A 22,793-nucleotide genomic window follows, 5' to 3' on the forward strand; every position below is an offset into this window, starting at 1 on the left:
ATGTTGAAAACATTAATGTTCTGGCGTGTCGTGAACATCCGTGTCGTGAACATCCGTGTCGTGAACATCCGTGTCGTGAACATCCGTGTCGTGAACATCCGTGTCGTGAACATCCGTGTCGTGAACATCCGTGTCGTGAACATCCGTGTCGTGAACATCCGTGTCGTGAACATCCGTGTCGTGAACATCCGTGTCGCAATTACGTCGTACTGCATTTACCGGTCATGCTATGCCTGAAAGAGAGAACACTTTTTACATATCATCAAGTTTTGACTAAAAATGTTATCGGATAGATCAGGAATAGAGACGAGGGTGGTGGTGTATGTAGATGCATGTGTGTGTGTGTGTGTGTGTGTGTGTGTGTGTGTGTGTGTGTGTGTGTGTGTGTGTGTGTCGTGTGTGTGTGTGTGTGTGTGTGTGTGCGTGCGTACGTATGTGTGTGTGTGCTCGTGTGTGTGTGTGTGTGTGCGTGTGTGTGTACGCGCGTGCGTGAGTGTGTGTTTGCTTGCGTGCGTGGGCGCGTGCGCGTGTATGTTTGTGTGTAGGGAAAGGGCTCCTAATATGGACCACTTTTTGTTTCATGCTGAAAACTAGCTTGTTTTCTTGCGAAGAAGTTTCATTTTGTGTTTGGTAGTCCTTCTCTCTTAGGTTAACCGTTCGGCCTAGTTAGAGTGAGTTAGCTCTGATAGATATTCAGCAAAAATTAAATACAGAAAAAATCACAGATGGTCCATATTAGGAGCCTGGGTGCCTAATATGGACCCGTGAAGCGGCCTTCACGAATCACTGTTAAGAGCCCCCTATACTTCAAAATAACATGATACAACTTAGTGTACAAGTCAGACTAATTAAAATATGCTTTAGATTTATCTGTTTCGGGTTGATGAGAGCATTATTTGAAGCACATCAGGAAAGGAGTCGGCGAGAGGGAGAATTCTTTCTATCTTAAGTATTTAACGTCAAGACATTGTGTTTGATTACACTAGAACGTGATAACATGAAATGTTAATTCATATGTTGCGGAAGATGCGAACTGACAAACTGCATACAGTTTAGTTTGGCTGGCAACACTAAAGGTATAGGATGACCCCAACAAATGCCACCCTAAGAAACTCACTTGTGTTCAGCGACATACTACATATTTGATGCACATGTTAGTATTAAATTTCAAGCATGTACGAGGGGCAACTGAGAAGTACCGGGCCCGACAAGGAAGGCATTGACTTAGACATTCAAAACTTGGCATGAATTCAGAAAGGTTCTTTTGAAGACTTCATAATGCGTATTTTCACCGGTGTGCCTTGGTTTCTCAAAGTACCATACCCCACTATTAACCCCACATTCTAGAAAACTAACAAAACTCAGTGTACCAATATTTGCAAATCAAAATATTTAGCCAATTGGAAATTCATAATGACCTGACGTAAACGTTTGGCAGGGATCCCCTTTCATAGACCACAGTAATGAGGGGGTCAGCGGAATTCAGGCTTGGAAGGAAAACCGTTTAAGATGAAAAACGGTGTGGAAAGCCAACAACGGTCACAACTCAAGAAACCGTTGATGCTGCCTGCGCGCTGGTGATGCAAAATTAACCAATGGGCACCTATTACATTGCTGATACACTAGGCATCTCACATGGAAGAGTTTGGAGTATTCTGTGCAGAAAACTGTTCATAAAGACAGTTAGGGTACGGGCTCGTGGAATAAACTTCCATCTCGATTGACCAAAAGCCATGTTTGGATCACAGATCCAATTAACGTATATTAATGCGGCTTAGAGATCGATCGTTAATCGCTGTATTTGCCAGATATCCCATCCTCAAACCATCATGTGTTTACAAACATGAAGTAGTACCTCAGGGTTGAGCATTACGAAACGGACAATGACGTCATGACTGCTTTTGAGGACTTCCAAAGGTTGCAATACAAAGGCTTCTGCAGCAACGGCAATAAGGATCGCAGGCACATATGGGACAGGTCTAGAAGGACGATGTTAAAATGTCAACTTTTTCTAGACTCGTAAGTCAACTCCTTCCTGGTCAGGCCCGATACTTTTCAGTTGACACTCGTAGGTCAAGTGGTTTGATTTTTACAATTTAAAAAAAAGTCCAATTCTGAGATAGCCTCAACAGAAGTTGGTTTGACACAGAGCAGTAGCCACACTCATCTGACTTGAACCGTCTACACTCCCTATAATTGCCGTTTCAACTCGTACATTGTCTGATGTTATGCAAGGCAATAAAAAAGAGAAAAACAGGTAGAAATGTGGGGGGCGAAATTTTGGTTAGCACGGCCACCACACGGTGCTTTTGAGTCAATCCCCGGATTTGGAATACAGTTTTGAAAGAGCATAAAAGTCAGACCTTTTAACATGCACACCTGAAACCTTGCGAACTGATCATCCCATCTCCCAATCAAACATACACCAACTATAAAGTAGCGTGCAAAACCAATACAGGAGTTATTAGGCCACAAAAAAAGTCTGTTTACGGTAACATAGGCAAAAAAATAGGGTCGGTAGGTCGGGAATTTTTTTTTTCTCCAAAAAAACATATTTTGAAGTTATTTTGCCAAAAAACAAAGACTTTTTATTTTTTTATTTTTTTATTTTTCCTTTTTTTTTCCTTTTTACATAGAGGGGAAATCGAGACGAGGGTCGTGGTGTATGTGCGTGTGTGTGTCTGTCTGTGTGTGTGTGTGTAGAGCGATTCAGACTAAACTACTGGACCGATCTTTATGAAATTTGACATGAGAGTTCCTGGGAATGATATCCCCGGACTTTTTTTTTTATTTTTATTTTTTATAAATGTCTTTGATGACGTCATATCCGGCTTTTTGTAAAAGTTGAGGCGGCAATGTCACACCCTCATTTTTCAATCAAATATTAGTTTGGTGGCTTAAAAATTAATTAATGACTTTGGTCATTAAAAATCTGAAAATTGTAAAAAAATAAATAAATCATAAAACGATCCAAATTTACGCTTATTCTTCATCATTTTCTGATTCCAAAAACATATAAATATGTTATATTTGGATTAAAAACAAGCTCTAAACATTAAAAATATAAAAATTATGATCAAAATTAATTTTTCGAAATCAATTTAAAAACACTTTCATCTTATTCCTTGTCGGTTCCTGATTCCAAAAACACGCTCAGAAAGTTAAAACGAAGAGAGGTACAGAAAAGCGTGCTATCCTTCTCAGCGCAACTACTACCCCGCTCTTCTTGTCAATTTCACTGCCTTTGCCACGAGCGGTGGACTGACGATGCTACGAGTATACGGTCTTGCTGAAAAATTGCATTGCGTTCAGTTTCATTCTGTGAGTTCGACAGCTTGACTAAATGTTGTATTTTCGCATTACGCGACTTGTTTTCTTCTCCCAAAGGCCCCCCAAAAAGTCTAGGGTCGCTCGAAAAAATAGGGTCGGTCGGGATACCGTAAACAGACTATTTATTTTTGTTGGCCTTACTATTTTAGCATTGTTTTTGTGTTTTGTTTTTGGGGGGAGGGTCACCCTGTATGTGTTGTCATCTGTGTGATAGTTGTGTAGAGGTTTTGACTGTTCTGATCCTTTTGTTCAACAACAAGACACAACTCTGCCTCAACAGTGCTCTGGTCAGAGCAGCATCTTTAAATGAGGAGTTCCACTGAAGTGCTAACTGGATCGAACGAAAGTACTCACCGGGGATTGGTCATCGTTCTAGGCAGGGAGCTATAGATCCACCGATCAAAATAGAACGTCCAGCAATGTTGATTGAACTGCACCGTGAAGTATTTCGGGTACCAGTGATCAGTATTGGGATCAACTTTTACTTGAAAAACGACCTGTTTGACAAAACAGACATGGGAGAAATACTTCTTTGTACCAAAGAAAATAAAGGACAAGGAAGCGAGAGAGAGAGAGAGAGAGAGAGAGAGAGAGAGAGAGAGAGAGAGAGAGAGAGAGAGAGAGAGAGAGAGAGAGAGAGAGAGAGAGAGAGAGAGAGAGAGAGAGAGAGAGAGAGAGAGAGAGAGAGAGAGAGAGATGATGATGATGATGATGGAACTTTATTTTTCAAGGATAGAGGTTTAAGGCGACGCCTTTTCTTACAACCGGTCCTTACTTCTAATACAAATATCTAATAAATGATAAACAAGTAAAGCAACATGACAAATAAACAAAGTAAACGAACGAACCAGCAAACAATCGACAAGTAAGCAAACAAGCAAATAAACATAAACAATAAAATGGCAAAGTAAGCAACATACAAATCGAAAGCGAAACATGCAACATGTTAACACATGGAAAGTGATCGACGGTAAAATTCACACGATACCAACGTTTACACTAATGCTAATAATGATTAGCATTAGAGAGAGACAGAGAGAGAGAGAGAGAGAGAGAGAGAGAGAGAGAGAGAGAGAGAGACAGAGACAGAGAGAGAACGAACGAACGAACGAACTTTATTACTCAAGGATGGAGATTTTAGGCTCACGCCTAGTCTTTCAATCTGTCCCTGCTAAACTAAGACATAAAAATAAAGACAATAAAAGGACAATTGTCAATCGCAATCATACAGTATTACTAATTACAACATTACCTATACGAATACATAATGCATGATAGAACATTGAAATGTACGTATGTCAATATAATACAAAGGAAGAGAAAGAGAGAGAGAGAGAGAGAGAGAGAGAGAGAGAGAGAGAGAGAGAGAGAGAGAGAGAGAGAGAGAGAGAGAGAGAGAGAGAGAGAGAGAGAGAGAGAGAATTTAATTGAATTGAACTTTATTTAACAAGAATTAAGATTTAAGGCACGCCTTTTCTTACAATCTGTCCTTGGGACGCATAGACACACAATTATATAATTAAAAATTTAAAAATTAAAAATTTAAAAAGTTAACCAACAAAAGGAGGTCGGACAACTTCAGCACGTGATAATAAAGATGATGATGATGATGATGATGACGATGATGATGAGTATATTCAATAGGCTTCTCGTATGTAGATGATAAAATCAAATCTATATTCTGCTAAGCAAATGAATACAGAATACATATCGAATACATGGGTAAAAATAAGATTGATAGAAAAGCTACAGAAAAGAGAGAGAGAGAGAGAATACGTGTGTGTGTGTGTGTGTGTGTGTGTGTGTGTGTGTGTGTGTGTGTGTGTGTGTGTGTGTGTGTGTGTTCGTCTGTGTGTAACAAGTATTATTAACAAAAGCACAGCAACATAGAAGTAAAGAATCAGATCAAAAAGGAAAAGGGGGTTGGGGAGGAGGGAGGCGACTACAGGAATAATTTGTCTTTTCTCCATGTGCAATTTTCTTCTTAAAGTTTATAGAGTGAAGAAGAAGAGAAGGCGTAGAAAGCAGAATATAATTATCTAAGTTAGTATTGAAACTGTGTGGAGTTAAGATTCACACTTTTAAATCGGATTTGTTCTTTCCCTTTGTAAAGGGTTTGGAAATAGGTATGATCCAGTCCTTTCTCATTGTTCTCCCGCGGTAGAATTTAATTGGCTCTGACACGATGGCGCCGAACTGACTGGATTCAAGTTATGGAGGACGGAGGGGCCAGTCTGTGAACCCCTTTCCTCCCTCTCCCTTTGTAACCTTTCTGTATTGTATTTTTAACCCTTCGGTCACCTCTCGTGTCGCTAACCCCCTACGCCTTTGTTTGTGTGCGGTGGATGTAGAAAAGGCAATGCCCTCGCTCGCAGTTTTGATCACCTGTGAGTGTTTGGTATCAAATGATGCGTCGTAGAATTTCCATTTTATTGATGTATTTTTTCATAGCGTTTTTGATGTAGATTTCTTAATGCAGGAGTTTTTGTGTATTTTTGAGGGATTTTAACTGTAGCTTTTAAGGAGGTTGACAGCAGCATCGAAACTCTCCCCCTCCCTCCTCATTTTGTTCTGTGGTCCCAGAGCGATGTTTTCATTGGTTCCTTAGCTGTGACGTCAGGGACAGTCATGGAAGGTATATAAGCTGTTAGTTTTTGAGGTTCGGGGGAGTCTGAGCAACCAACCTGACTAAGTGTCTAAATGGTATACCAGGCTTCCCACTTAGAGTTACAGCAGTACTTCTGAGAAACGGTTGTGGGCGGGTCCCAACCTAGTATTGAAGTATTTGTTGTCAGCTCTAAGTTGTCCTCTGGAGTCTGAGCAACCAACCTGACTAAGTGTCTAAATGGTATACCAGATTCCGCCCTGTGGACTGAACTAACAGGGATAACAAAAAACGTTCCGCTGTCCCAGGTTACCACACGGCGAGTAAAGTGGCGTCGCTTTGCTCTTTTACTTTTATTTTTGTTCAGGCCCCGAACCCCTGCCCACATTTTCAGCCATTTTAGGACTTAGAATGGTTTTTTCAGTAGCGTATTTTGCTAAGGGTACCTACGGGTCATGCCCAAATTTTCAGCCATTTTAGGACTTAGAATATTTTTTTAATTAGTAGGAAAATTACAGGAATAGAGTGAACCAATGTACAGATATACTTTCTGAAAAGAACCTATGCATTATATTGAGTTGTTTTCATGATTTGTTTTGATTCAATACAATTTTGAACTTCACCTGCCTCTTCTTGAGTGTCTGTTCGTCCTGTCGTGTGATTGCCATCTTGACAAATGACTTTCAAACACTTATAACATCTAAGACACAGACACAGATAGTTTGAGTTTATGTGAAGCGAAGACCGCTCGGCTTTACAAATGGTGTCAGAAGTGGGATGCTCGTCTCACTTTCGGCTTTACAAGAGTATGAGTATTTCAAACACACATCTTTTGGTTTTCACTGTTATGCCCTCTAGTGCACTGCAGAAACTCAAATGAGTTGAACACGTCAGACCAAGGTATTTGTGTGTGTTTACTACTTCCTGTTGGTGTAGACCATAGCACCATATTTCGTGTTTGGCAAGAAACCCACCGTTTCTAAAGACAATCACTTTCAATTTCTTGAGATTAAGAACGAATTTCAAACGTTGCGCAGACTCATAGAGGGCGTATAACTGTGGTTGGAGTCCAATCACGGTTGAGGATAACAAGGATAAATCATCTGCAAAAAGTAACAGAAAAATCGCGATCTTTTCACTCGAGAGGGTGGCCCCATGTCTTCAACGCAATATTATATAATTTGCCAATTCATAAATTAAAATTGAAAACAAAATCGGGCTTGCCATACAACCTTGCTTCGGGCCTTGAAAACATTCAAAATACTGAGTATATGAGGAGTTGTCCCTGACACATGCGTGGATTTTCTTGTGCATGGCCTTCAACATATTTAACATTATCCCATGAACACCTGTCTTAAAAGTACCAGTCGCAGCACAGAATGGTTAACTTTGTCGAACTTTGTGAAAACCGATGAATGCAGCATACAGTTTAGATTGACCACATACATTCTTTTTACCCCGAGCATTAAACGTGTCAATGTGGTCGACAGTGGTCCTGCCCTTTCAAAAACCATTCTGTGCATCATTAGACACAAAGTGTTCCAGAGTAAGTCTGCGATTCAATACAGATGTTAAAAGTTTACTCAAAACAGGGATGTACCTCAATAATTGTCAGGTAATTTCTTATTGCCTTTCTTGCAAAGTGGAATAATTATTGCTTTGGTCCACTCTTCAGGGTGGATGGTATTTTGAAACAAGTGATTAAACAACACAAACAAAAACGGAAGAATAACTACACCAACACGTCCTTTACAATCCCGTCGGGTCCAGCACCTTACATCGCATGTCTGATCTCATTAACAGTCATTTCCCAATCAAGAAATGTATCTGTTAATGCTGACGCACTTTCTCCATTTACCGTAAAAACCCCACTTCCATCATCAAAAACATCATTTAAAACCCTCACTTCCATAATCAAAATCACCATTTAAAACCCTCACTTTCATCATCAAAATCACCATTTAAAACCCTCACTTCCATCATCAAAATCACTATTTAAAACCCTCACTTCCATCATCAAAAACACCATTTAAAACCCTCACTTCCATCATCAAAATCACCATTTAAAACCCTCACTACCAATAAAAAACACCATTTAAAACCCTCACTTCCATCATCAAAATCACCATTTAAAACCCTCACTTCCATCATCAAAATCCCTATTTAAAACCCTCACTTCCATCATCAAAAACACCATTTAAAACCCTCACTTCCATCATCAAAATCACCATTTAAAACCCTCACTTCCATCATCAAAATCACCATTTAAAACCCTCACTTCCATCATCAAAATCACTATTTAAAACCCTCACTTCCATCATCAAAATCACCATTTAAAACCCTCACTTCCATCATCAAAATCACCATTTAAAACCCTCACTTCCATCATCAAAATCACCATTTAAAACCCTCACTTCCATCATCAAAATCACCATTTAAAACCCTCACTTCCATCATCAAAATCACTATTAAAAACTTGTTCAAACTTGTGTAAACCATGCTTCATTATCAATCGACAACACATTATATGTCTAACGTTTACCTATTCGAACTTCATTCCAAAAATCCTTGGGACTGTCGAATGAAGTCAACAAGCGATCAACCTTCATCCGGTTAACGGAAGATTTCTTAATATTGTTATACTCTTTTTACATTTAGTCAAGTTTTGACTAAATGTTTTAACATAGAGGGGGAATAGAGACGAGGGTCGTGGTGTGTGTTTGTGTGTGTGTGTGTGTGTGTGTGTGTGTGTGTGTGTGTGTGTGTGTGTGTGTGTGTGTGTGTCTGTGTCTGTGTGTCTGTGTGTGTAGAGCGATTCAGACTAAACTATTGAACCGATCTTTATGAAATTTGACATGAGAGTTCCTGGGAATGATATCCCCGGACTGTTTTTTCATTTTTTCGATAAATACCTTTGATGACGTCATATCCGGATTTATGTACAAGTTGAGGCGGCACTGTCACACCCTCATTTTTCAATCAAATTGATTGAAAAGTTGGCAAAGCAATCTTCGACGAAGGCCGGACTTCGGTATTGCATTTCAGCTTGGTGGCTTAAAAACTAATGAATGAATTTGGTCATTAAAAATCGGAATCTTGTAATTAAAACTATGTTTTTATTAAACAATCCAAAACCAATTTAATCTTATTCTTCGTCATTTTCTGATAAAAAAAATATATACATATGTCATATTTGGATTACAAACAAGCTCTGAAAATTAAAAAATATGAAAATTATGATTAAAATTGATTTTCCGAAATCGATTTGAAAACACTTTCATCTTATTCCTTGTCGGTTCCTGATTCTAAAAACATACAGATATGATATGTTTGGATTAAAAACAAACTCAGTAACCTAAAAAGAATAGACATACAGAAAAGCGTGTTATCCTGCTCAGCGCGACCACTGCCGCACTATTCTGCATGGCTTGTCGATTTCACTGCCTTTGCCACGAGCGGTGGACTGACGAAACTACGAGTATGCGGTCTTGGTGAAAAAAGCAAAGCGTTCAGTTTCATTCTGTGAGTTCGACAGCTTGAATGTTGTTATTTGGCCTTGCGCGACTTGTTTAACCATTAAATACACATCTAAATCATAACTTTTTCTTGTCCTCCTAAAATGTGTCAATGCTCTGTGAACACGTGCTGCGTCTTGTTCGAACCGACCTTACATATCCATACCGAATCCTGTCATATCTCTTACCGGCGTTCCAATGGCTGGAATGTAGTAGTTGATACAGACATAGGTCGATTGCTCGAAATGATAAGAATGTTTGTTGTCTAGGGACAGCCAGGTGGTGATGCACTTGGTTCCCTGAATTCGTACGTACACTTGTGAGACGGTACCGTATGCCGTTATCACACCATAGCCATTTGTTTTCACGCATACCTTGACAGGATCTGTGAAATACACATTTACACTAAAATTCCATGGTGTGCGATCATGTCCATCATGGCTTTTACATGATATGAGAGCACACATCTCTCTAGCATTTCACATGAAATGAGAGCGCACATCTCTCCAGCATTTCACATGATATGAAAGCACACATCTCTTTAGCATTCCACATGATATGGGAGCACACATCTCTCTAGCATTTCACATGATGTGAGAGCACACATCTCTCTAGCATTTCACATGATATGGGAGCACACATCTCTCAGATAGCATTTCACATGATATGGAAGCACACATCTCTCTAGCATTTTACATGATATGGCAGGACAAATCTCTCGAGCATTTCACATGATATGAGAAGAAACATCTCTCTAGCATTTCACGTGATATGAGAAGAAACATCTCTCTAGCATTTCACATGATATGAAAAGAAACATCTCTCTAGCATCTAACATGATATGAGAAGAAACATCTCTCTAGCATTTCACATGATATGGCAGGACAAATCTCTCTAGCATTTCACGTAATATGAGAAGAAACATCTCTCTAGCATTTCACGTGATAGGAGAAGAAACATCTCTCTAGCATTTAACATGATATGAGAAGAAACATCTCTCTAGCATTTAACATATGAGAAGAAACATCTCTCTAGCATTTAACATGATATGAGAGGAAACATCTCTCTGGCATTTCACGTAATATGAGAAGAAACATCTCTCTAGCATTTAACATGATATGAGAAGAAACATCTCTCTAGCATTTAACATGATATGAGAAGAAACATCTCTCTAGCATTTAACATGATATGAGAGGAAACATCTCTCTAGCATTTCACGTAGTATGAGAAGAAACATCTCTCTCGTATTTATCGTGATATGAGAAGAAACATCTCTCTAGCATTTAACATGATATGAGAGGAAACATCTCTCTAGCATTTAACATGATATGAGAGGAAACATCTCTCTAGAATTTCACATGAATGAGAACACCCATCTCTCCAGGCTTTTCCATGATAAAAGAGCACCCATCTCTCCGGGTTTCTCATGATATAAGAGCACCCATCTCTCCGCTCGTTCACATGAACATCCTTTCCTTTGACACACACTTACTTTTCTTTCTTTCCTTTTTTCTCTCTTTAATCCAAATTTTGTCTTTTTTGATTTTCGTTTTGTTTTTTTGATTCCATCTTTTTTCATTCTTTCTTTCGTACCGTTATTACGGGGTCCATTGCACAGCGCCCGTTTTTTAAGATGATGGTGAACAGAAGGCCCTTCACTCGCATTCGTCGTCATCAAAAACATCATCATCACCATCGTCACTGCCATCACCACCATTTCTCTTGCTTTCGTCGTCATCGTAAAGTATCACCAATAGATTGTACTTTTTGTCTTAATTCTTTTTCTTTCCCTTTGCTCTTCTTTCCTTCTGTTTCTGTGAATGGTTTTGTCTTTTCAGCAAAGAAACTATCGCTTGAACTGAACGTGGCAAACGATAGGCCTGGTTATATACATTATTATACGTGTTGGTGTTTCGCGTTCCCACACCAGACGCGTGGGAAGACACGTAGAGAAGGTCCGGCAAATGTTCGATCAAAAAACATGAGATTTTGCTTTTGTTTTGTAAAATCGTGCATTTGTGTGCGTGTGTGCGTAATTAAGGATCCGTACTCGAGGCACAAGGTTTGATTGTCCTTACACATAAAAGGAAAATTGATTTGCAGGGTAAGCTGTTGAAACATTTAATGCATCACATTGACTAAGAATAGACGTTTTCTGGGAAAACTCTGTCGGGATGTTAAAGCGGTGTGGCAGACCAAGCACCCTTGACATGAGGGCAAGCTGTTCAAAGCGGTGTGGCAGACAAAGCACCCTTGACATGGGGGCAAGCTGTTCAAAGCGGTGTGGCAGACAAAGCACCCTTGACATGAGGGCAAGCTGTTCAAAGTGGTGTGGCAGACCAAGCACCCTTGACATGAAGGCAAGCTGTTCAAAGCGGTGTGGCAGACCAAGCACCCTTGACATGGGGGCAAGCTGTTCAAAGCGGTGTGGCAGACCAAGCATCCTTGACATGAAGGCAAGCTGTTCAAAGCGGTGTGGCAGACAAAGCATCCTTGACATGGGGGCAAGCTGTTCAAAGCGGTGTGGCAGACCAAGCACCCTTGACATGGGGGCAAGCTGCTCAAAGCGGTGTGGCAGACAAAGCACCCTTGACATGGGGGCAAGCTGTTCAAAGCGGTGTGGCAGACCAAGCACCCTTAACATGGGGGCAAGCTGTTCAAAGCGGTGTGGCAGACCAAGTACCCTTGACATGGGGGCAAGCTGTTCAAAGCGGTGTGGCAGACCAAGCACCCTTGACATGGGGGCAAGCTTTTCAAAGCGGTGTGGCAGACCAAGCACCCTTGACATGAGGGCAAGCTGTTCAAAGTGGTGTGGCAGACCAAGCACCCTTGACATGAGGGCAAGCTGTTCAAAGTGGTGTGGCAGACAAAGTACCCTTGACATGAGGGCAAGCTGTTCAAAGTGGTGTGGCAGACAAAGCACCCTTGACATGCGGGCAAGCTGTTCAAAGCGGTGTGGCAGACAAAGCACCCTTGACATGGAGGCAAGCTGTTCAAAGTGGTGTGGCAGACAAAGCACCCTTGACATGGAGGCAAGCTGTTCAAAGTGGTGTGGCAGACAAAGCACCCTTGACATGGAGGCAAGCTGTTCAAAGTGGTGTGGCAGACAAAGCACCCTTGATGTGAGGGCAAGCTGTTCAAAGTGGTGTGGCAGACAAAGCACCCTTGACATGAGGGCAAGCTGTTCAAAGCGGTGTGGCAGACAAAGCACCCTTGACATGAGGGCAAGCTGTTCAAAGCGGTGTGGCAGACAAAGCACCTTTGACATGAGGGCAAGCTGTTCAAAGCTGTGTGGCAGACAAAGCACCCTTGACATGAGGGCAAGCTGTTCAAAGCGGTGTGGCAGACCAAGCACCCTTGACATGGGGGCAAGCTGTTCAAAGCGGTGTGGCAGACCAAGCATCCTTGACATGGGGGCAAGCTGTTCAAAGCGGTGTGGCAGACAAAGCACCCTTGACATGGGGGCAAGCTGTTCAAAGCGGTGTGGCAGACCAAGCACCCTTGACATGAGGGCAAGCTGTTCAAAGCGGTGTGGCAGACCAAGCACCCTTGACATGAGGGCAAGCTGTTCAAAGCGGTGTGGCAGACAAAGCATCCTTGACATGGGGGCAAGCTGTTCAAAGCGGTGTGGCAGACAAAGCACCCTTGACATGGGGGCAAGCTGTTCAAAGCGGTGTGGCAGACAAAGCACCCTTGACATGGGGGCAAGCTGTTCAAAGCGGTGTGGCAGACCAAGCACCCTTGACATGAGGGCAAGCTGTTCAAAGCGGTGTGGCAGACAAAGCATCCTTGACATGGGGGCAAGCTGTTCAAAGCGGTGTGGCAGACAAAGCACCCTTGACATGGGGGCAAGCTGTTAAAAGCGGTGTGGCAGACAAACCATCCTTGACATGGGGGCAAGCTGTTCAAAGCGGTGTGGCAGACAAAGCACCCTTGACATGGGGGCAAGCTGTTCTAAGCGGTGTGGCAGACAAAGCACCCTTGACATGGGGGCAAGCTGTTCAAAGCGGTGTGGCAGACAAAGCATCCTTGACATGGGGGCAAGCTGTTCAAAGCGGTGTGGCAGACAAAGCATCCTTAACATAGGGGCAAGCTGTTCAAAGCGGTGTGGCAGACAAAGCACCCTTGACATGGGGGCAAGCTGTTCAAAGTGGTGTGGCAGACAAAGCACCCTTGACATGGGGGCAAGCTGTTCAAAGTGGTGTGGCAGACAAAGCACCCTTGACATGAGGGCAAGCTGTTCAAAGCGGTGTGGCAGACAAAGCACCCTTGACATGAGGGCAAGCTGTTCAAAGCGGTGTGGCAGACAAAGCACCCTTGACATGAGGGCAAGCTGTTCAAAGCGGTGTGGCAGACAAAGCACCCTTGACATGAGGGCAAGCTGTTCAAAGCAGTGTGGCAGACAAAGCACCCTTGACATGAGGGCAAGCTGTTCAAAGCGGTGTGGCAGACAAAGCATCCTTGACATGGGAGCAAGCTGTTCAAAGCGGTGTGGCAGACAAAGCACCCTTGACATAAGGGCAAGCTGTTGAAAGCAGTGTGGCAGACACAGCACCCTTGACATGGGGGTAAGCTGTTCAAAGCGGTGTGGCAGACAAAGCACCCTTGACATGAGGGCAAGCTGTTCAAAGTGGTGTGGCAGACAAAGCACCCTTGACATGGAGGCAAGCTGTTCAAAGCGGTGTGGCAGACAAAGCACCCTTGACATGAGGGCAAGCTGTTCAAAGCGGTGAGGCAGACAAAGCACCCTTGACATGAGGGCAAACTGTTCAAAGCGGTGTGGCAGACAAAGCACCCTTGACATGAGGGCAAGCTGTTCAAAGCGGTGTGGCAGACAAAGCACACTTGACATGAGGGCAAGCTGTTCAAAGCGGTGTGGCAGACAAAGCACCCTTGACATGAGGGCAAGCTGTTCAAAGCGGTGTGGCAGACAAAGCACCCTTGACATGAGGGCAAGCTGTTCAAAGCGGTGTGGCAGACAAAGCACCCTTGACATGAGGGCAAGCTGTTCAAAGCGGTGTGGCAGACAAAGCACCCTTGACATGAGGGCAAGCTGTTCCCCGTGTCCCCGATTTTTGTTCAAATGCCTCTGACACATAAAAAACCTACAACTTGTGTGGTAACTCCAAAATCATGACTTGAACACAACTCTTAGTAGTTGAAACCAGTTCACAAATGATGTCGCCAAAAATAGATCCCTGTGCAGCAGTTAATACGTTATTCCGTGGTATAAAAAAAACCCAAAAAACAAGAACCTTTCAACATGGCTGTGGACACAACGCTCCGTAACCTTGCCAACACAGCTTAACAAGAATATTGTTGGATCATTTTTTCAACATTCTGCTGGGCAGGCTTTTTAAACAGGTATTACATATGCCGTATTCGACAAGCTGGGATAAATACCTGCCCTGATGCTCACGTGAAACAGCTGCGTCCGAGGTTCTACTATAACGTTCAACTGCAGCTATTACAAGTCTTTGGTGGTTAAGATCAGGACCAGCGAGTGGCTTTATATTATTCTTTTAATGACTTCGTTGACCTTATCAACTTCAAGAAAAATCTCATTTAATTCACAATCAAAACGTCAGCTTGAGGCAAATCACCACAAATAAAACAAATCATTCAAACCGTTGGCTTTTTCTTGATTGGACTGGTAAATCTTGCCTTCAAACTGAATCGGAGGAATCTCATCAATCAGGACTTTCTTATTCACAAATGAATTAACCAATCGCAACCACTTACACATTGATAGACTTCCATTTGTCATCGTGGATTGACGCCCGGCCAAAGCCTTTCTGAAGCCCTGCGTCGCTTCGCTCTGTCAGGCTTCCATTAGGCTTTGGTCGGGCGTCAATCCACGATGACGACCTTGAAGTTTCAAATGGAAGCCTATCAATGTTATTGTCATTGAATCTGTTAAGGAACGCAGTTGTGCTCCTGACCACAGGGTGTGAATTGCTTGCTTGCAACTTTCTTGCTGGTCAGGTTACGCACACATATCGATTGCTGGTCAGGTTACGCACACATATCGATTGCTGGTCAGGTTACGCACACATATCGATTGCTGGTCAGGTTACGCACACATATCGATTGCTGGTCAGGTTACGCACACATATCGATTGCTGGTCAGGTTACGCACACATATCGATTGCTGGTCAGGTTACGCACACATATCGATTGCTGCTTGGTTTACGCACACATATCGATTCGCCGACCACTGCCCTTGTTCAATGGAAGTTCGATGAACATAATTCGTTTATTACACGTGTTTGGCGTCTCAATGACTTAGTTAGATCTGTCGGGACTTGAAGACAGCATGTTTTGTTGTTGGTGTAGTTTTACAAAGACGGATAGAGAATACTACATGGCTTGCTGTGTCGTACCAGATTTACACGTGTTTCTTCATTCAATATTGAACTGCGAGCGAAAACGAGACAGAGACAGAGACAGACACAGAAACGTAGACATAAATAATGACACCGGCATGCAGGTACGTACTCAGAGAGCCGAACAGACAGAGTCAGTACGACAAACAGAGACAGACACTTGGACATAAATACCGAATAAAGGTATAGAGGCACATACTGAGACAGTCAGTACGACAAACAGAGACAGACACTTGGACATAAATACTGAATAAAGGTATAGAGGCACATACTGAGACAGTCAGTGAGACAAACAGAGACAGACACTTGGACATAAATACCGAATAAAGGTATAGAGGTACATACTCAGACAGTCAGTGAGACAAACAGAGACAGACACTTGGACATAAATACCGAATAAAGGTATAGAGGCACATACTCAGACAGTCAGTACGACAAACAGAGACAGACACTTGGACATAAATACCGAATAAAGGTATAGAGGCACATTCTCAGACAGTCAGTGAGGCCAACAGAGACAGACACTTGGACATAAATACCGAATAAAGGTATAGAGGCACGTACTCAGACAGTCAGTACGACAAACAGAGACAGACACTTGGACATAAATACCGAATAAAGGTATAGAGGCACATACTCAGACAGCCAGCACGACAAACAGAGACAGACACTTGGACATAAATACCGAATAAAGGTATAGAGACACATACTCAGACAGTCAGTACGACAAACAGAGACAGACACTTGGACATAAATACCGAATAAAGGTATAGAGGCACATACTGAGACAGTCAGTGAGACAAACAGAGACAGACACTTGGACATAAATACTGAATAAAGGTATAGAGGTACATACTCAGACAGTCAGTGAGACAAACAGAGACAGACACTTGGACATAAATACCGAATAAAGGTATAGAGGCACATACTCAGACAGCCAGTACGACAAACAGTGACAGACACTTGGACATAAATACCGAATAAAGGTATAGAGACACATACTCAGACAGTCAGTACGACAAACAGAGACAGACACTTGAAATAAATACTGAATAAAGGTATAGAGGCACGTACTCAGACAGTCAGTGAGACAAACAGAGACAGACACTTGGACATAAATACCGAATAAAGGTATAGAGACACATACTCAGACAGTCAGTACGACAAACAGAGACAGACACTTGGACATAAATACTGAATAAAGGTATAGAGGCACGTACTCAGACAGTCTGTGAGGCAAACAGAGACAGACACTTGGACATAAATACTGAATAAAGGTATAGAGGCACGTACTCAGACAGTCTGTGAGGCAAACAGAGACAGACACTTGGACATAAATACCGAATAAAGGTATAGAGACACATACTCAGACAGTCAGTACGACAAACAGAGACAGACACTTGGACATAAATACCGAATAAAGGTATAGAGACACATACTCAGACAGTCAGTGAGACAAACAGAGACAGACACTTGGACATAAAAACCGAATAAAGGTATAGAGACACATACTCAGACAGCCAGCACGACAAACAGAGACAGACACTTGGACATAAATACCGAATAAAGGTATAGAGGCACGTACTCAGACAGTCAGTACGACAAACAGAGACAGACACTTGGACATAAATACTGAATAAAGGTATAGAGGCACATACTCAGACAGTCAGTACGACAAACAGAGACAGACACTTGGACATAAATACCGAATAAAGGTATAGAGGCACGTACTCAGACAGCCAGCACGACAAACAGAGACAGACACTTGGACATAAATACCGAATAAAGGTATAGAGGCACGTACTCAGACAGTCAGTACGACAAACAGAGACAGACACTTGGACATAAATACTGAATAAAGGTATAGAGGCACATACTCAGACAGTCAGTGAGACAAACAGAGACAGACACTTGGACATAAATACCGAATAAAGGTATAGAGGCACGTACTCAGACAGTCAGTACGACAAACAGAGACAGACATTTGGACATAAATACCGAATAAAGGTATAGAGGTACATACTCAGACAGTCAGTACGACAAACAGAGACAGACACTTGGACATAAATACTGAATAAAGGTATAGAGGCACATACTCAGACAGTCAGTGAGACAAACAGAGACAGACACTTGGACATAAATACCGAATAAAGGTATAGAGGCACGTACTCAGACAGTCAGTGAGACAAACAGAGACAGACACTTGGACATAAATACTGAATAAAGGTATAGAGGTACATACTGAGACAGTCAGTGAGACAAACAGAGACAGACACTTGGACATAAATACTGAATAAAGGTATAGAGGCACGTACTCAGACAGTCAGTGAGACAAACAGAGACAGACACTTGGACATAAATACCGAATAAAGGTATAGAGGTACATACTGAGACAGTCAGTGAGACAAACAGAGACAGACACTTGGACATAAATACTGAATAAAGGTATAGAGGCACGTACTCAGACAGTCAGTGAGACAAACAGAGACAGACACTTGGACATAAATACCGAATAAAGGTATAGAGGTACATACTGAGACAGTCAGTGAGACAAACAGAGACAGACACTTGGACATAAATACTGAATAAAGGTATAGAGGCACGTACTCAGACAGTCAGTGAGACAAACAGAGACAGACACTTGGACATAAATACCGAATAAAGGTATAGAGGTACATACTGAGACAGTCAGTGAGACAAACAGAGACAGACACTTGGACATAAATACCGAATAAAGGTATAGAGGCACGTACTCAGACAGTCAGTGAGACAAACAGAGACAGACACTTGGACATAAATACCGAATAAAGGTATAGAGGTACATACTCAGACAGTCAGTGAGACAAACAGAGACAGACACTTGGACATAAATACCGAATAAAGGTATAGAGGCACATACTCAGACAGTCAGTGAGGCCAACAGAGACAGACACTTGGACATAGAAACTGAAACAGACATACATAAGGAAAACAAGCTAAATATCGTTGATATTTGTAGGTCGACCATTCCCAGAAATGAGGTTCGCTTGCGACGTCAAAACTGACGACAACTGAACTCGTTCCGATCGTGCTGATGGAGTTTTCCACGACAGCAGTTTTTTTCTTTATAATTATTGTTCTTTTTTAAGTTTCCTCTTTATTTCCACATTTCTTCCAGTTTTTTTCGGACTTCAACTTTCATTGTGTACTTGTTTACTAATCGGGCGGTTCTTGTATAGTTAACGTAGCCTGTGTATCGTCCTCTATTTGGATCGACGGTGCAGTGTAACCTGGTCACTATGAAAATACGTGATATGTTTTTCCTCCATTCTGCAGGTACTTGCGCACCCTGCTACATGTATAAATAGTTCACTTTGTGGACACTTTTTGTGAATCATAGGTAACGTATATAGCATTTAAAAGAACACACCTAGATTTGTTAACAACAAAGTCGGATCTGTGAATTCAGCAGACTTGCGTGGTCATTGTTTAGAAGGAGTTCAAATACATAGAGAATACTAGTGTAAATCTGGTACGACAAAGCAAGCCATGTAGTGTTCTGTTTATTCTAAATACTGTACTTACGTGTCTTTTACTCAAAACGTCCCGCAGTCGAGGCGTCCTGTTTGAAGACGCTTCTTTTAGAACCTCGATCTCTTCCAAAGCCTCGTGACATCTTGGACGTTTGAGCAAAGAAACGTCACTCTAGAAAGTAAAGCGTGATGTGTGAACATTTTTCTATGGGAAACAGCAGGCGCAAAAGTGTTTCCATGATGACGTTTGTCTTTGTGAGGTTGAAATCACAAGCAGTGAAAAAGTAGGTCCCTGACAGACTAGTTTACATGATAAACACACGTGTGGTTTGAACGATATTATTATCTCATGAGTGGTCTCTCTCGTGTATATAGGATAAAATCATTCATGAAACCTTTAAACCCAGATGCAAGTCTTTACCATACAGACTGTGTTCACATTATCCCTTTAAAGTTTGCTCACGTATGCACGTATTTATCCTCGAAGTTGGCGACACAGGTAGTAACATTCCAACATTCATCCACTTACATTTGTTTTTATAGTCTTCTTTTCATCCCAGGTTCTGTTGTTTTGTTCATCACAACATCAGCCGTAAGTGTCGATGATACCTGAGTGAGTTGCAAGACTTACATCCCCCATAGTCAGGTTTGGTAGGGATTTATAGGGGTTGTTTGGTTCAGATTCTTCCAAAAGCACCATATTTGGCCCAGAGGTCGCCCATGCCATACTGTTTCCATTTTTGCCGACTGCCAAGACGGGCGCCCCATGGGGCCGCCATATTGGCAAAATCCAATATGGCCGCCGTCCGGGTTACATATTGTTCACTGGTAAAAAAACTAAAAGGGCTAGAATCATGAATGATATCACATTTTAGGTTTTTTTGGGGTCGGGGAATTCGATTCAGATGTTATTTCAATGATCTGTGGTCAAAATTCAATATGGCCGCCATCCGGGTTACTTATCGATCACAGGTAAAAAAACTAAAAGTGCTAGAATCATTAATTATACCACGTTTTAGAAGTTTTCGGGGTCGGGGAATCCGATTCAGATGTTATTTCAATGATCTGAAGTCAAGTTTACCCCTCATCGACACTGTAAAAGTCATATTGGTGTCTCATCGTGATCCCAAAAATCCTGTCCCATCATTAGCTGTATGACGCACAAGTTTTATATCTCTCTATACCACAGAAACAATCGTAAGTTTATGTGTTTTCTCAGGCTGAGGTCCTCACATCTGGTCGCGCACAGTCTGCACTCAATGAGCATCACATCAAGCGCACAAGGTACGCCCATCAAGTCTCCCTCATGTCCCTTCACCTGCTCAAACAGACCGCCTACTCCGAGTATTGTCAGAATGTAATGGGACCACCCGAGTCATTCGATATGTGGAATCAACGTTCCCAAACTCTACCCCAGTTCAAGTTCTGGTCAACCATAATCGAGCTGGAGCTGCTGACGTCTCGTTTTGTGCGGTCATTACGAGACGGAGACTTTGCACTATATGTGCAAACATGTGACGAAATCTGCGGCTGGTTTTATGCCATGGACCACACCAACTATGCGCGTTGGCTGCCGATACATGTACGCGACATGGTTGAGCTAGCCGAGAAACACCCTCAAGTACATGCTGAATTCATGAAGGGCAATTTTGTTGTGCAGAAATCAGCCAGAAAGTTCAGCCTCATGGCCAAGGACCAAGCCCATGAACAGTCCAACAAAAACCTCCAGACACACGGTGGAGCTGTTGGACTTTATGAGAACCCCGAAGCTCTTACACTGTTTATGCTGGCCGGACCTGACTGCACGCGGGTAGTTGAGGAGTTTGAGGCCGTCAATGACCCACCATTGCCATCCACCGCTCACCACGAGGAAGGACACAGCTTGCAGTTAAAGTTTCAAAAGGATGTACAAGCGTTCATCAAGGTGGTAGAGCAGCTGGGCAATCCTTTCCTTGTTACAAGTCATGAGCTCATAGCACTCGATACACACAATGTCATGGAACAAGCCGTTACTGATTCTCTATCTCAAATCGGTGAAACTGGCCAAACCCTGCATGCAGCATATGTCATGGACAGATTGGAAAAGGCTTCAGTATCAGTAACTGATTCAATCAAGCGGAATAACATGCTAACCTTCGCCAACCGACCTGACCCCAATAAGAAAAAAGGTACAAAGGACAGCGGCGTCCAGAGGCAGAACATGATGTTAATCACACAACTTTTTCTCTCACTCCAGTCACGTCCCGATGCCGACATGACAGACTTCTTTCGGTTCGAAAATCAGAGAGAGCCACCGAGCCTGGCGGATCGAGGGTTGCTGCGATCAGGGACAAAATCAGACATTCTTAAGTGCCTCAATGCACCCACTGGCCGCGCAGATGCTGCCAAACAAGCCACAATCGTGGTGTTGGACATGGCAGCTGTTATCCACATGGTGCGACCCACAACAGCAAATACATTCAGCGAGTATGTGTCACTCCACATTGTACCATATCTGGAGGCCCAAATCACAAGCAGTACCCAACGCATTGACGCCATATGGGATAATTACCCAGAGGAAAATAACCTCAAAGCGCTCACACAGCAACGGCGTGGAAATGGCCCACGGACAAGAGTCGGTGATGGCAGTACTCCAATCCCGAAGCGTGACTGGAACAGCGGATTCCTGAAAAATGAGGAAAACAAAAAGGAGCTGTTCTCTTTCATCACCACACAGATCTCCAAGGCTGACATGGACGGAAAGCTGCTCCTGAGTACCCGCTTCAAAACCGTGCTCTCCAACAAGTATTGTGACCTCACAACACTTCAGCCGTGCAACCATTCCGAGGCGGACACCAGGATCCTCCTGCATCTGGCACATGCAGCAAAGCAGGGTCATACAACAGCCTTTGTTCGCACTGTGGACAGCGATGTCGTAGTTTTGACAATCCGGTTCTTCGAGTCCCTGGGCCTATCAGAGCTCTGGGTGGGCTTCGGTACTGGTAAAAACTACCGTGACATACCAGTCCATACAATCTACTCTGACCTTGGCCCGTCAAAATCCTTGGCACTACCCCTCTTTCACAGCTTAACGGGGTGCGACACGACTTCACAATTTCTTGGATGTGGCAAGAAGACAGCATGGGCAGCATGGACAAGCATACCGGATCTCACCGACACACTAGTGGCTCTCACGCATGACCCTGACCTCTTCAGTCTTGAGTCTGTGCATATGCAGCGCCTCGAACGCTTTGTCATAGTCATGTACAGCAAGGGGTGCAGTGCAGCTGATGTCAACACGGCCAGATATCAACTCTTCTCCACTGGATGCAAACTGCTGGAAAAGCTTCCACCTACCCAAGCCGCACTGTTCCAGCATGTAAAGCGAGCGCTACTACAGGCGAGTTTCTACTGGGGTCAGGCCACCTCAATCCAGCAGGAAATTCCTGACTTCAGTGAGTGGGGC

The 22,793-nt window shown here is 42.8% G+C and overlaps 1 long non-coding RNA gene across 1 annotated transcript; it reads right to left on the minus strand.

Moving 5' to 3' along the window:
* On the minus strand, positions 1-11,346 carry LOC138953515 (uncharacterized). Its single transcript, XR_011451558.1, has 4 exons — positions 11,044-11,346; positions 9,639-9,835; positions 3,685-3,827; positions 1-233 (listed from the first exon to the last, which is right to left on the minus strand). It is a non-coding gene; the product is annotated as an uncharacterized lncRNA (long non-coding RNA).
* Positions 11,347-22,793: the final 11,447 nt, after the last annotated feature.

Source organism: Littorina saxatilis, linkage group LG17 (assembly GCF_037325665.1).
Source record: "Littorina saxatilis isolate snail1 linkage group LG17, US_GU_Lsax_2.0, whole genome shotgun sequence".
Taxonomy (NCBI): domain Eukaryota; kingdom Metazoa; phylum Mollusca; class Gastropoda; order Littorinimorpha; family Littorinidae; genus Littorina; species Littorina saxatilis.